This window comes from Berghia stephanieae, chromosome 4 (genome assembly GCF_034508935.2).
Source record: "Berghia stephanieae isolate SIO BIC M18660-M18661 chromosome 4, UCSD_Bste_1.3, whole genome shotgun sequence".
NCBI classification, from domain to species: Eukaryota; Metazoa; Mollusca; class Gastropoda; order Nudibranchia; family Aeolidiidae; genus Berghia; species Berghia stephanieae.
In genome coordinates this window covers 33,996,658-34,009,898 of record NC_088363.1, presented here as the reverse complement: position 1 = coordinate 34,009,898, position 13,241 = coordinate 33,996,658, and positions in this window count along the sequence as shown.

The window sequence follows — 13,241 nt, the reverse complement described above, 5'->3', positions numbered from 1 at the left end:
ACGCATACTCTCTATAGATAGAATGCGCTTAGCCAAGGAGTTCACAACATTGCCATCCGGAAGTATAACGGACCAACACACAAACTCTGTGTAACCATGAACTTTTATAGTCTGGTTAATACAGTTTAGTGAGAACAACTCACAAACGCGGATGGCAAAAACAATAACAAAGGCCTGAGTGACGTCATCTGCATACTATCTGATCAAGCGGTAGAACAGTGGGTATTTTATTTAGACACATGCCATCGATAGTAAAACCTGTGTTGCTCATTATATTTACCAATCACTGCCATTGTTTACATTATGACGACTGTCCGAGAGGCGTGGTTATCTAAGTTTCTTATAGACTGATAGTGAAAGGAAACATAACCATGCCTCTTGGACAGTCTGAATGCACTTTTTGAAATATCTAGCATCACGATTGGTCATTTTGTTTAGCTTGACACATAGGTATGTTACAACTTTCATAAATAAAGCAGCGTATTTACATTTGTTAAGAAATATCCAATCGTTGGACAGCAACAAATCATGTGATTGATGCCTCGGTTGGACGAAAACCTGAATATAGATTGCTCCCATTACCCTATCCAGGGACACCGGATACAACGAACCCAAAGGAATTGACAGCCAGATTTCGTTGAATCCGAGCTTCAGTTGAATATGGGGTGCTATTAATTGCAGTGGAAGATGCCATCCGCAACAAGACGCGCAATGAAATAAAAACAAAAAAAAGCAAAAGACAAACAACCACAAGATTATGGAACAAACAAACAAACAAAAAAAGCTAAAATAAAACTGTCAGTTATTTTTTATTCATTATGTCTAGTTAAACCACAAAGCGGTGATTGGCTGGAAAAAAAAAACAACTAATGATTTGCCTAAATGATTATTTTAAAGTCATGATACTGGTAGAGAATAATCTTGTACGGCCATGTGGTCTTGTGGTACGACACTCGCTTTCGGATCGTAAGGTCCTGGGTTCGACCCTCGCTCGGCACCTAGTTGGGTCATTGGATCATGGAAAAGGCTCTTTACTCACATTCTCTCACCGTAATCAGGTGTAACATGAGTACCTAGTCGTTAACAGCGTTGTCTCTGTTCGAAAAAAAAAATGTAATTTCGCTTAACAGGCGTCATGTCCCGTCCTAAATGTTAAATGTTGCCGTTGGTCAGGTACACCTTGTAAAGCGCTTTGAGCACGTTTATTGGATATTGCCCTATATAAAATCTCAATTTAAAAAAATTAAAGAGAATAATCACGAATTCAACACCAATGATATGAATCGCGTTCTTAAAGGGTTAAGCATATATGTTTATGTTTTGTTTTTATTTTTAAGGGTTTTACAGCGCTTGCAACACATTTGGGTTATATCAGCGCCAGTTAAAAGGAAGAAAATGGGATGGTAAAAAGTTCTAGAATTGCAATTAACAGCAGCCAAGAGACAGTAAGACAAAGGGGAACTGGGAACAAATAGGGATTAGATGTAGATTCCAACAGCACACCAACAATGTACTTAGTTTGAGATCACCAATAAGTCTCATCCGGATACAAGCATAAAATCCAACAAAGAGATATACACCCAAATGCTTACATTATACATTCAAAATAACAAATATAATAATACATAACAGAGAGACGATTTACAAGCAAAAAAATATCATCTCCCAAAACAATAACTTTGCATTTGACTGTTTCCCTCCCAGCCAGGGCCAGGACAAAACCAAGTAATCTCATTCCAAAACAAAGACAGAAGGCATGTTGGAAAACAGATATTATAAGGGGATAGAAGACGCAGTAGGCCCACTATGGGAGGTCAGGAACCCAGCCCAGATATATGTTTAAAACAGTCATACAATACCTAAATACTGATAGATAAAAAAATCAACTCAAATCGATTAGAATTTAGCTCAAAAGGGTTAAACGTGTATTTTATTGTCGAGATAATGAAAACCGCCCATTGAAATATAAATATTAATCTGTATAACATTATTTTAACCGGACGGAAAGTTAGATAGCCAGAGATATTGTTGTTTTAAAAGCCGATTACTTTGATTTAAATCTGTTGTATTATGGCAGTAAATTAATGAACCATGGGGTTTATCCTGTGGTGACCAGCGGTTGTTGACATAGCATAAATCACAGCTACGCAATTAATGACAAAACACATCACTTTTATCACTGTTTGGCCAGAGAATGTTTGTGTTGAATATCGATCTATTAATAAATTTCGTCCTCAAATTGTGACAAAAATTTCAAACCCAAGACTTCTTGGCTTTAATCTATTCTTTTGAAAAAAAAAATAAGGTTGGGGTCAAAATTGTTCCGTGTAGCTCACGTTAATAGTTAATCATTTTATTTTGTTCCCAACGTGCACAGAATTAGTGGCAAATCTAAAAAAATTGTTACCGTACTTGAGTACCTGACCGTTAACAGCTTTGTCTCTGTCGGGGAAAAAATTGTATTGTCGCCTGGCAGGCGTCCTGTCTCGTTCTCCATGTTACGTGTTGCTGTTGGTCAGGGGCCCTGTGTATACGAGCAAACCTTTTTTAAAATCTAGGGTCTGGTAATTTGGTCACCCGTTGACTCAAACGATTATTTGGAAAATCTGCTCGGGCATTTGTTATAAAATCTGATAGGGCATTTCAATGGGTCATTTGTTATAAAATCTGCTAAGGCATTTTGATGGGTAATACTCGTAACGTCACTTCCTTCTTAATGACGGATGGTAATTTAGTAACACTGTCTCTAAACTATCGGAACAATGGCGGACGCCCGTATGAAATATTTCTCCGGCGAGCATAAAGGGTATCCAGAGGAAAAATAACACATACATTTGATCATGTTTTAACTTTTACACATTCTGATCACAAGACATGTGAAAAGTTCTAGCCAGCATGAAAAATAAAAAGTAATGATTTTCTTTGTTTAGAACCAAGATGGCCGCCGTTGCCGGGCGGCGTGACACCAGACTATTGAATCGTATTGACGATGTGTACATATAATATGCAGGCCTGACATCCGAACCCACTTGTTTCATGGACTAGTTTTACATTGTTGTAATGGACATTATTTTGAGATTTCCATTACAACAAATGAGCCCATAAGGAATAAATTGGGTTATCAGACCTGCAAATAAGTGCGCGTCGGTTTTTTTGGGAATCGCCGCCCTGTTGTTAGATTCATTTGCGCGCGCTTACATACTTTATTACCGGAAAGATTTTGATCGTTGGTGGCTCAAAAGATTCGCCTCGATCTATATTTTATATAAAAACTAAAAAAAAAAAAAAAGCTCAATAACTTTTTAGCTTTTATATAGCGCAATATCCACTATACGTGATCAAAGCGCTTTACATAGGGCCCCTGACCAACAGCAACACATAACATGTAGAACGAGACAGAACGCTTGTTAGGCGATAATACAATTTTTTTTCCGACACAGACAAGGCTGTTAATGGCCAGGAACTCATTTTACACCTGAGTACGGAAGGGGAGAGAATGAAATCGGAAAACAGCTATAAGGGAATAGAAGACACAGTAAGTGCCACCCCATCCAAATAACAAACTAAAACCGATTAACAAAGTTTGGAAAAATGATATTTTTATTTGAAAAGTGAAGTATATTACAACCACCCAATCTTTGGCATTTTCACAAGTAATCTAAAAGACTTGAACAAGAGCGTATTTTGCGCTTAAATACTGTCCCAGTTCTTCATTTCTCTCTTGGAGCAAAAGTAGATAGATAATAAAAAATATATAATTTCTTTTAATTAAAAAAACGACTAAAAAAACAAAACGAAAGCAAACCAAAAAAAAAGAACTACAACAACAACAAAATAAAAAAACAAAATAAGAAAACCAGCCGAATCTAAACAAAACAGAACAAAAAAAAAACCCCATTATTTATTAAGTGAAATATTTGGGGGTGTCATGGAAAAGAAAGATGGTATAAGGAGAAAAAGACATTCCATTTATCAGAAAAGATTAAAAGTTCAGTAGCAGAAACACTGTTGTATCACACAGGCATTCAAATTCAAGGCAAATGCAATGAAACAAAGGGCGGAATGGAATGAGACATAAAGGTATTATTATTTGTTTTATTTTTTAAGGGTTTTACAGCGCTTGCAACAACATTTAGTTCATATCAGCGCCAGTAAAAAAGATAAAAATTGGATAGTAAAAGCATTCTAGATGTACAATTAAAAGGACGTGAGGAAATGTTTGTTTGTTTGTTTTTAAGGGTTTTACAGCGATTGCAACACATTTAGGTCATATCAGCGCCAGTAAAAAGGATAAAAATTGGACAGTAAAAGCATTCTAGATTTATAATTAAAAGGACTTGAGGAAAAAGTAAGACATAGAGGAAATTACTCAAATAGGGAACAGATGAAGATTCCAAGAGCATACTATCAGTTTGTTTTGTTTTTGTTTTTAAGGGTTTTACGGCGCTTGCAACACATTTAGGTTATATCAGCGCCAGTAAAAAGGAAGAAAATGGGATAGTAAAAAGTTCTAGAATTACAAATAAAGCACACAAGAAAAAGTAAGACATAGGGGAACTGGGAACAAATAGGGATCAGATGTAGATTCCAAGAGTACACTATCAAAGTACTTAGTTTGAGACCACCTATAAGTCTCACCCGGACACAAGCACAAAATCCAACAAAGAGGAATACACTCAAATGCTTACATTATAAATTCAAAATAACAATTATAATAATACACAACAGAGAGATGATTTACAAGGAAAAAAAATATCATCTCCCAAATGATCTCATTCCAAGACAAAGACAGAAAGCATGCTGGAAACAGACACAGGGGGATAGAAGAAAGAGTATGTACCTCCCTGCCCACTATGGGAGGTCAGGAACAATTCAGTGCTAGAAACACAATTGGATCACAGGCAGCAAAAGAAAAATTAAAACAAATCAAAGGGCGGAATGGGATTTTTTTAAAATGAAATGACAAAACAATAAAAAAGGCAAAGATTTTTTCTTTTTTTTTTTTTAAAGGATTTGAAATAATGAGAAAGTGATAAAAAATGTCTTGGATAAAACAACAAAGTTCCACAGTTATAAAAATAATCGTTACGGAAAATTAAAAAATAAAATGATGGACGGCTTGAAAATATTTTTTTTTTAAATAGGCACAGATGGTGACGGGTAATAATCATAATAAAAAATTTAAAAAACGATAATGAAAAATGTTCGTTACAAAAATTTGTTTCAAAAAATAAATGCAGTCTGACATTTTCTAAACAAACAACAACAAAAATAATAAATATAGTAGCTATTTCAAGTAAAGAGGTGAGGTGGGAATAAACGATGACAATGAGTTAAAAAGAACAATACAGAGAAGAAGAAAAAAGACAAAATAAAACAACAAACAAACCACAACCAAACAAACAAAACACAAACAAGCCCAAAACAAATAAACAAAACTAAAACAAGAAAAACCATTGAAACATAAAGAAAGCAAACAAAACAATAACAAAAATGAAATAGAGGGAATAATGAATGAAAGTGAAAGAAAGGAAAAGAAGAGAGAGAGAGAGAGAGAGAGAGAGAGAGAGAGAGAGACAGAGAGAGAGAGAGAGAGAGGGAGAGAGAGAAAGGAAGAGAGAGAGATGTGAGAGAGAGAGAGAGAGAGAGAGAGAGAGAGAGAGAGAGAGAGAGAGAGAGAGAGAGAGAGAGAGAGAACAATATGAACTAAAAAAAAAAAACCCAAAAAAGCAACAACAACAAAAAAAAACCCCAAAAAAAACCCCACAGTCCACCCCACGCCCCTTCTCAAAAAGTAAAAAAAACCAACAAAACAATCAACAAAAGCTCAGTATGTGAGTATCTTACTTCAGTTGTCATCGACAACACACATGCATGCATAATCATGCAAAACGGAAAGAGGCAGTGAAATCGCCTTTTGAATTACTTGGCTGGACAGGAAAAAATAGAAAATTGCCAATTTCATACTTGTTTGTTTTTACGACTTTGACGTCGCTTGTACTTTTGACACATACAGGACATTTCAGCACCAGTAAAAAAAAGGAAGAAAATGGGACAGTAAAAAAAAAAATTATAGATTTACTAGTAAAGGTAATTAAGAGACTAGGGGGACCGGTTCAAATAGAGAACAGATGTAGATTCCAAGAGCTCACTATCAGTGAACTTAGTTTGAGATTACCTAAAAGTAAAAGTCTCGTCCAGACACCAGCACATGATCCCATTAAGAGGAATACACTCAGATGTTTACAGAATATATCCATCAAAACGAAAATATAACTAACAATACATTGCAGAGAGGTGATTTACAAGGGAAATAAATAATCTCCCAAAACGAATACTAAACATTTGACTGTTTCCCTCTCAGCTAAGGAATCCAGCAAGGGCCAGGACAAAACCAAGCAATCTCAATCCATTACAATAAAGATGCAACTTGGAAAACAGATGTTAAGGGGATAGACGATACAGCAAGTGACCTCCTGCCCACAATGGGAGGTCAAAAGATCCCAACCAGAATTTCATACTTGTTCTTGTTGGACAAGGGTCATGGAAAGTAATCTTTTCTTTAAGCTAGACCCAAATGGTTCAAATCTAATGTTTTGTTTGTTTTTAAGGGTTTTACGGCGCTTGCAACACATTAAGGTCATATCATCGCCAGTAAAAAGGAAGAAACTGGGATAGTAAAAAGTTAAAGAATTACAATTAAAGCATCCAAGAAAAGGTAAGACGAAGAGGAATTTGTTCAAATAGGAAACAGATGTAGATTCCAAGAACAAAGTACTTAGTTTGAGATCACCTAAAAGTCTCATCCAGACACAAGCACATGTCCAGCTAAGAGGGATACACTCAAATGTTTACAAACCATATAAAATACCTAAACAAAACACAATACAGTGCATAACAGAGAGATGATTTACAAGGAAAAAAATATCATCTCCCAAAGCTAACTACACATTTGACTGTTTTCCACTCAGCCAGGGTATCCGGCCAGGAACAGGACAAAACCAAGTAATCTCATTCCAAGACAAAGACATGTTGGAAAACAGACACAGGGGGATAGAAGACACAGTAAGTGCCTCCCTGCCCACTGTGGGAGGTCAGGAACTCCACCCAGGGTTCAAATCTAAAATAACACGTTTGTTAATATATATTGGAGGTAAAAATATTGTTCACTGGAAAAAAATAATTATAGAATATATTGTTCCGAGTCATATAACAGATATTACAAAATAAAACATAGTCAAATCACCAGGAAAAAATATCAAATCTATAGAGCGATAAGAGGTTTGAAGTTTGATCACCTAGACAAAAAAGGCTTTATATAAAAAATGTTGCTGAATTGACCTGTCCCATATTTTATACTTTCATCTTTATATACAAATAAAGATCAACTTCTACTATATTGTTTCGAGCCTCATCAGGAAGTGATGAGAGCGAATGATCATAACTATACTTTAAATATTTTATAAATAGCTCCTTTTATCAAAAGGTTGAGCACTATTATTTCATGGTTTTTGTTTATAATTATTATATAATTTATATATATAATTATATATATATATATATATATATATATATATTATATATAATATATATATATATATATATTATATATATATAATATATATATATATATATATATATATATTTAAAAAGGTAACTGAATGCAGACCGTTCATATTATAATGTCATAATATTATTATTATATTACATTATAATCATATATCTGATTAGCATCACGTGCAACACGTTTATATAAATTCTGCTTCAGTAAAAGGAAGATGGTGGGTTTGCCAAAAGATTGAAGATTCGCATTTACAAAATACGATGTTCAAGCAAGGAAAAGAAGTAGATCCCAGCTGGAAATACACAAGCACAGCGCTCCTGCCTGGTGGATGTAAATGTAAACAAAAACTTTGATTATGCTTTGAGAGTTTATCTTCAGGAAACAGTTTAATCAACAGTATAATATGTGTGTAAAACATATACAATATTACATTATTATATTAACGAGTACGGGTGATCACATAATATATGGAATGTAATAGAAGTTGGGGTTTTGTTTTTTTCCAAAACCACAAAGACAGTAACAATAACTGAGTTGGAAGCTCTTTCAATAAGACAATGGTTTAAAAATATCTATTCTCCGATCCACGAAATTTTGCAATATATTGTTTCACAAGGTAAGTTTAGAAAATTATCTAAATTGCTTCATGATCTGAAGTATATATTAGAGGGGAAGATAAATAAAACCCAAAAGAAAAAGAAAAACAAAAATTTATAGTAATAATAATAAGTATGAAAATATTGTATGTCCATTGCCCAAACAATGATCACAAAAATACTGTAACCAAAAAAAAAAAAATCTTCTGTGAAATTTTAAAACCAGAAGTGCTCGTGGAAAAACTTTTAAGTTTCATGGCTTTTGTTTGTTTGTTTGTTTTTGAGGGTTTTACGGCCTTGCAACACATTAAGGTCATATCAGCGCCAGTAAAAAGGAAGAAATGGGATAGTAAAAAGTTATAGAATTCAATTAAAGCACCCAAGAAAAGGTAAGACAAAGGGGAATTTGTTCAAATAGGAAACAGATGTAGATTCCAAGAGCACACCATCAAAGTACTTAGTTTAAGATCACCTAAAAGTCTCATCCAGACACAAGCACAGGTCCCCACTAAGAGGAATACACTCAAATGTTAACAAATCAAATATAACATGTAAATAAAACATTATACAGTACATAACAGAGAGATGATTTACAAGGAAAAAAATATCATCTCCCAAAGCAATAACTATACATTCGACTGTTTCCCTCTCAGCCAAGGACTCCGACCAAGGTTAGGACAAAACCAAGCAATCTCACTCCAAGACAAAGACAGAAAGCATGTTGGAAAACAGATATAAGGGGATAGAAGACACAGTATGTACCTCCCTGCCCGCTATGGGAGGTCAGGATCCCCTTCATGGCTTTTGAAACATTTTACTTTTATAAATTAGAATGAGGAGAGATGGCTGAGATATAAAGCAAAATAACAATACCTGTGATACCCATAAATAAAAATGAGGACATTAATCATTGCATCTTATTTGTCAACAACAATAAAACAATAAAGATCGTTAATCAATTTTTTTTCAAAGAAACTGTTTAAAAATTATTTGTATTCATATATTTATCTTTTAACCAGTTTCCCATACATCTGACTATAACTTCATGAAAAATCACCCGGTTTACTTCAAATAAAGATTAAAATGCTCTGGGGAGCACATTCTTTCAGAAAATGCAAAAAAAAAATAAATTGCAAATCCAAAATTTTTACTTTCCGACTGATTATGTCATGCACTGACACACATACCCACCCACACCCACACATTTATATGTTTGTTGCTTTAGGTCTCTTCCAACACAATTGAGGTTATATGAGAGACCGCTGAAACAAAAAAACAAGCAATCTAACAAAAATAGTACAAATGTAAATCAAAATCATAACCTAAAGATATAAGCTAAATTATAAATAACCAAGAACAAACAGGCAGAAGATTTACAGAAAAAAAATATCCCCTGTCAAAAATACAATCACAAACCAAAGAAGCAGGATAGGCTAGTAAAGAGAAGAAGAAACTACATCACTATCGGATCGTACACCCATGCGAACATCATAGGTATATGATTCAAGGGTGATGCTCCCATCCAACCACACGCAACACATTTATATATTTATACACACACATATATATTATATATATATATATATATATAATATATATATATATATATATATATATATATATATATATATATATATATATATATATATAGTCATGTATTCAGAAAAGTAAGTGGAGCAGGCACTTATGTTGATAACAACAAAGAATGAAGTGAGTAGAAAAGTGCCAGAAGACAAAAGAGAATTAAAAACTTTCACGGTGATGGGGGCTTGAACCCAAGACCTTACTAATATGACAACACCGCCTGGTCGGGGAGAGCGGTTCAAGATAGACACAGAGTTTGATACCACTTTTTTTTTGAGCGGTGGATAACTCTATCAGTAGCGCTACCCTTCCCCATTCAGACGGTTTTGTCATAACAGTACGGTTGTGGGTTTGAGCCCCCATCGCCGTGAAAGTTATTTATTCTCAATTGTCTTCTAGCACTTTTCTATTCACGTCATTTTCTGTTTTACATATAAATATATATATATATATATATATATATATATATATATATATATATATATATATATATATATATATATATATATATATATATATGTGTGTGTGTGTTTTGTTTTTGTTTTTGAGGGTTTTACGGCGCTTGCAACACATTAAGGTCATATCAGCGCCAGTAAAAGGAAGAAATGGGATAGTAAAAAGTTATAGAATTCAATTAAAGCACTCAAGAAAAGGTAAGATAAAGGGGAATTTGTTCAAATAGGAAACAGATGTAGATTCCAAGAGCACACCATCAAAGTACTTAGTTTGAGATCACCTAAAAGTCTCATCCAGACACAAGCACAGGTCCCCACTAAGAGGAATACACTCAAATGTTAACAAATCAAATATAACATGTAAATAAAACATAATACAGTACATATCAGAGAGATGATTTACAAGGAAAAAAATATCATCTCCCAAGGCAATAACTATACATTCGACTGTTTCCCTCTCAGCCAAGGACTCCAACCAAGGTCAGGACAAAACCAAGCAATCTCACTCCAAGACAAAGACAGAAGGCTATTGGATAACAGATAAGAGGGGATAGAAGACACAGCAAGTACTTCCCTGCCCACTATGGGAAGTGTGTGTGTGTGTGTGTGTGTAAAACAGAAAATAATACAGTGCATAACAGAGAGATGATTTACAATACAAAAAATATCATCTCCCAAAACTCTAACTATACATTTGATGGTCTCTAACTATACATTTTGTTCGACAAATGGATGATGCCAAGTCTGCAAAGATAGATCATCATCAAGCCCTACTGCAACCTCCTCGTGGTGTCGAACGGTAACAGGTCAAGCTGGCCAACTGCAGAGGGCGACAAGAATAGGCAATGGCAAACCATTCTTGTAACTTTGCCGAGTTAACTGCATGAATAAGTCCAAAAAGTTAAACGGTGACAGCGTAAAGGGGAGCATGTTTTCACGGAAGACTGCTGCCTCGCTCTGTTGGGAGCGTGATGTTCGTCAGGTCACACCGAACCGTCAGCCAGTTACTAGGCGAAATAAATTTAACAAATGTGACAAAACCAAAATTGGGACATGGAATGTCAGGACTGTGCCCAAAAAGGAAAACTAAACAACATTCTAAAAGAAATGAAACGGCTCCAAATAAATATTCTTGGCCTGGCAGAGATGAGATGGAAAGAGCAGGGAACCATGTCAAAACAAGAAAACAACATGACATATAAGATCATATGGAGTGGTGGAACCTCTTTCCAAAAAGGAGTAGGGATGATCTTAGACCAAAAATCAACCAAATTTTACAAAGGGCATGTAGCAATCTCAGACAGAGTTTTGCTGGTTAAGCTAAGAGGACCTGTAGTTGACACCAATATTATTCAAGTTTATGCACCAACAGAAGAGGCGACAGATGCAGATATGACAGAGTTTTACCATTCACTAGACAAAGCAAAACGAATGTGTAAATCACAAGAAGTCCTTATGGTAATGGGGGACCTAAATGCTAAGATTGGCAGAGGCAGAGATGGTGACATAATCGGACCACATGGACTCGGAGACAGAAATGAACGAGGAAACATCTGGGCAGATTGGTGTAGAACAAATAAATTAATGATTTCAAACACCTGGTTTCAACAACACCCAAGAAGAACCTGGACATGGCAATCACCAGGGGACAGAGCAAGGAACCAGATAGACTTTATAGCAGTATCATCAAGATTCAGAAATGGCATATTAAATTGCAAAACCTACCCAGGCGCCGATGTAGACAGTGACCATGTCCCAGTTGTTTGTACAGTAAGGATAAAGTTTAAAGCTATTCAGAGAACAGCTGGTAGAATAAAGAGGGATTACAGGTTATGCAAAGACAATGGCATACAAACAAAAATGAGAGAAGAATTTGAAAATGCACTCATGATACAAAGCCAAAGTGAACCTGATAACGAAAAATGTGAAAAACAATTTGATATATTCCAAAAGTGTGTCAAAGCAACTACAGAAAAGCATTTACCAATAGCTCAAACAAACAACAAAAAGGAATGGATGACAAATGAAATTCTAAACCTATTTGAAGAAAGACGAAAATGCAACAGAGGGTCTGCAGAATACCAAACATTGAACAACCACATTAAATCCAAATGCATCGAGGCACACGAGAACTATCTAGACTGGAAATGCTGCGAAATCGAAAGAGAATACAAACCCAACCCCCAACAAGCTCACCAAAGAATAAAAGAACTATCAGGGAAAAGGAAAAGCAAAGCAGCAGGAAGTTGTATCCAAAACAAACAAGAGGAACTGCTATTTGAAGAACAACATATAGAAAGCCGATGGGTAGAATACATAGGCGAACTGTACAATGATCCAAATAGAAATGAACCACCACTGAAATTCAAAGAACCATTAAGCGGACCAAACATCACCAAAAGTGAAATTGAACATGCCATGGAACGAATGAAGGATGGTAAAGCAACAGGCCCTGATGAAATATCTGTAGAGGTATTAAAAAGCCTAGGAGATCTAGCAATTGATGAACTTCACATATTATTCAACAATATATACAATACTGGGAAAATTCCAGAAGATCTCTGTAACTCTATTTTCATAGCAATACCAAAGAAAGCAGGTGCAGTCAGATGCGAAAATTTTAGAACTATAAGTTTAATAAGTCACATCAACAAAATACTGTTGCGTATAATTATCAACAGGCTAAGGAATAAGATTAACCCCGAAATCGCAGAAGAACAATATGGATTCCAACCTGACAGAGGGACAAGGAACGCAATATACCTCCTCCGTGTTTTAAGTGAAAGAGCTATACAGGTTCAGACCCCACTATACCTCTGTTTTGTCGACTACAAAAAAGCTTTTGATAGAGTACACCACGAAGAAATACTAAAACAACTGCACTCCATTGGCGCTGATGAGAAAGACCTCAGACTCATGCAAACATTATACTACACCCAGCAGGCATCTATCAAAATCGGAAACTCTACAGGAAATTCCATTCCTATTAAGAAAGGAGTCCGTCAAGGGTGTGTTGCCTCACCAGATCTGTTTAATCTATAC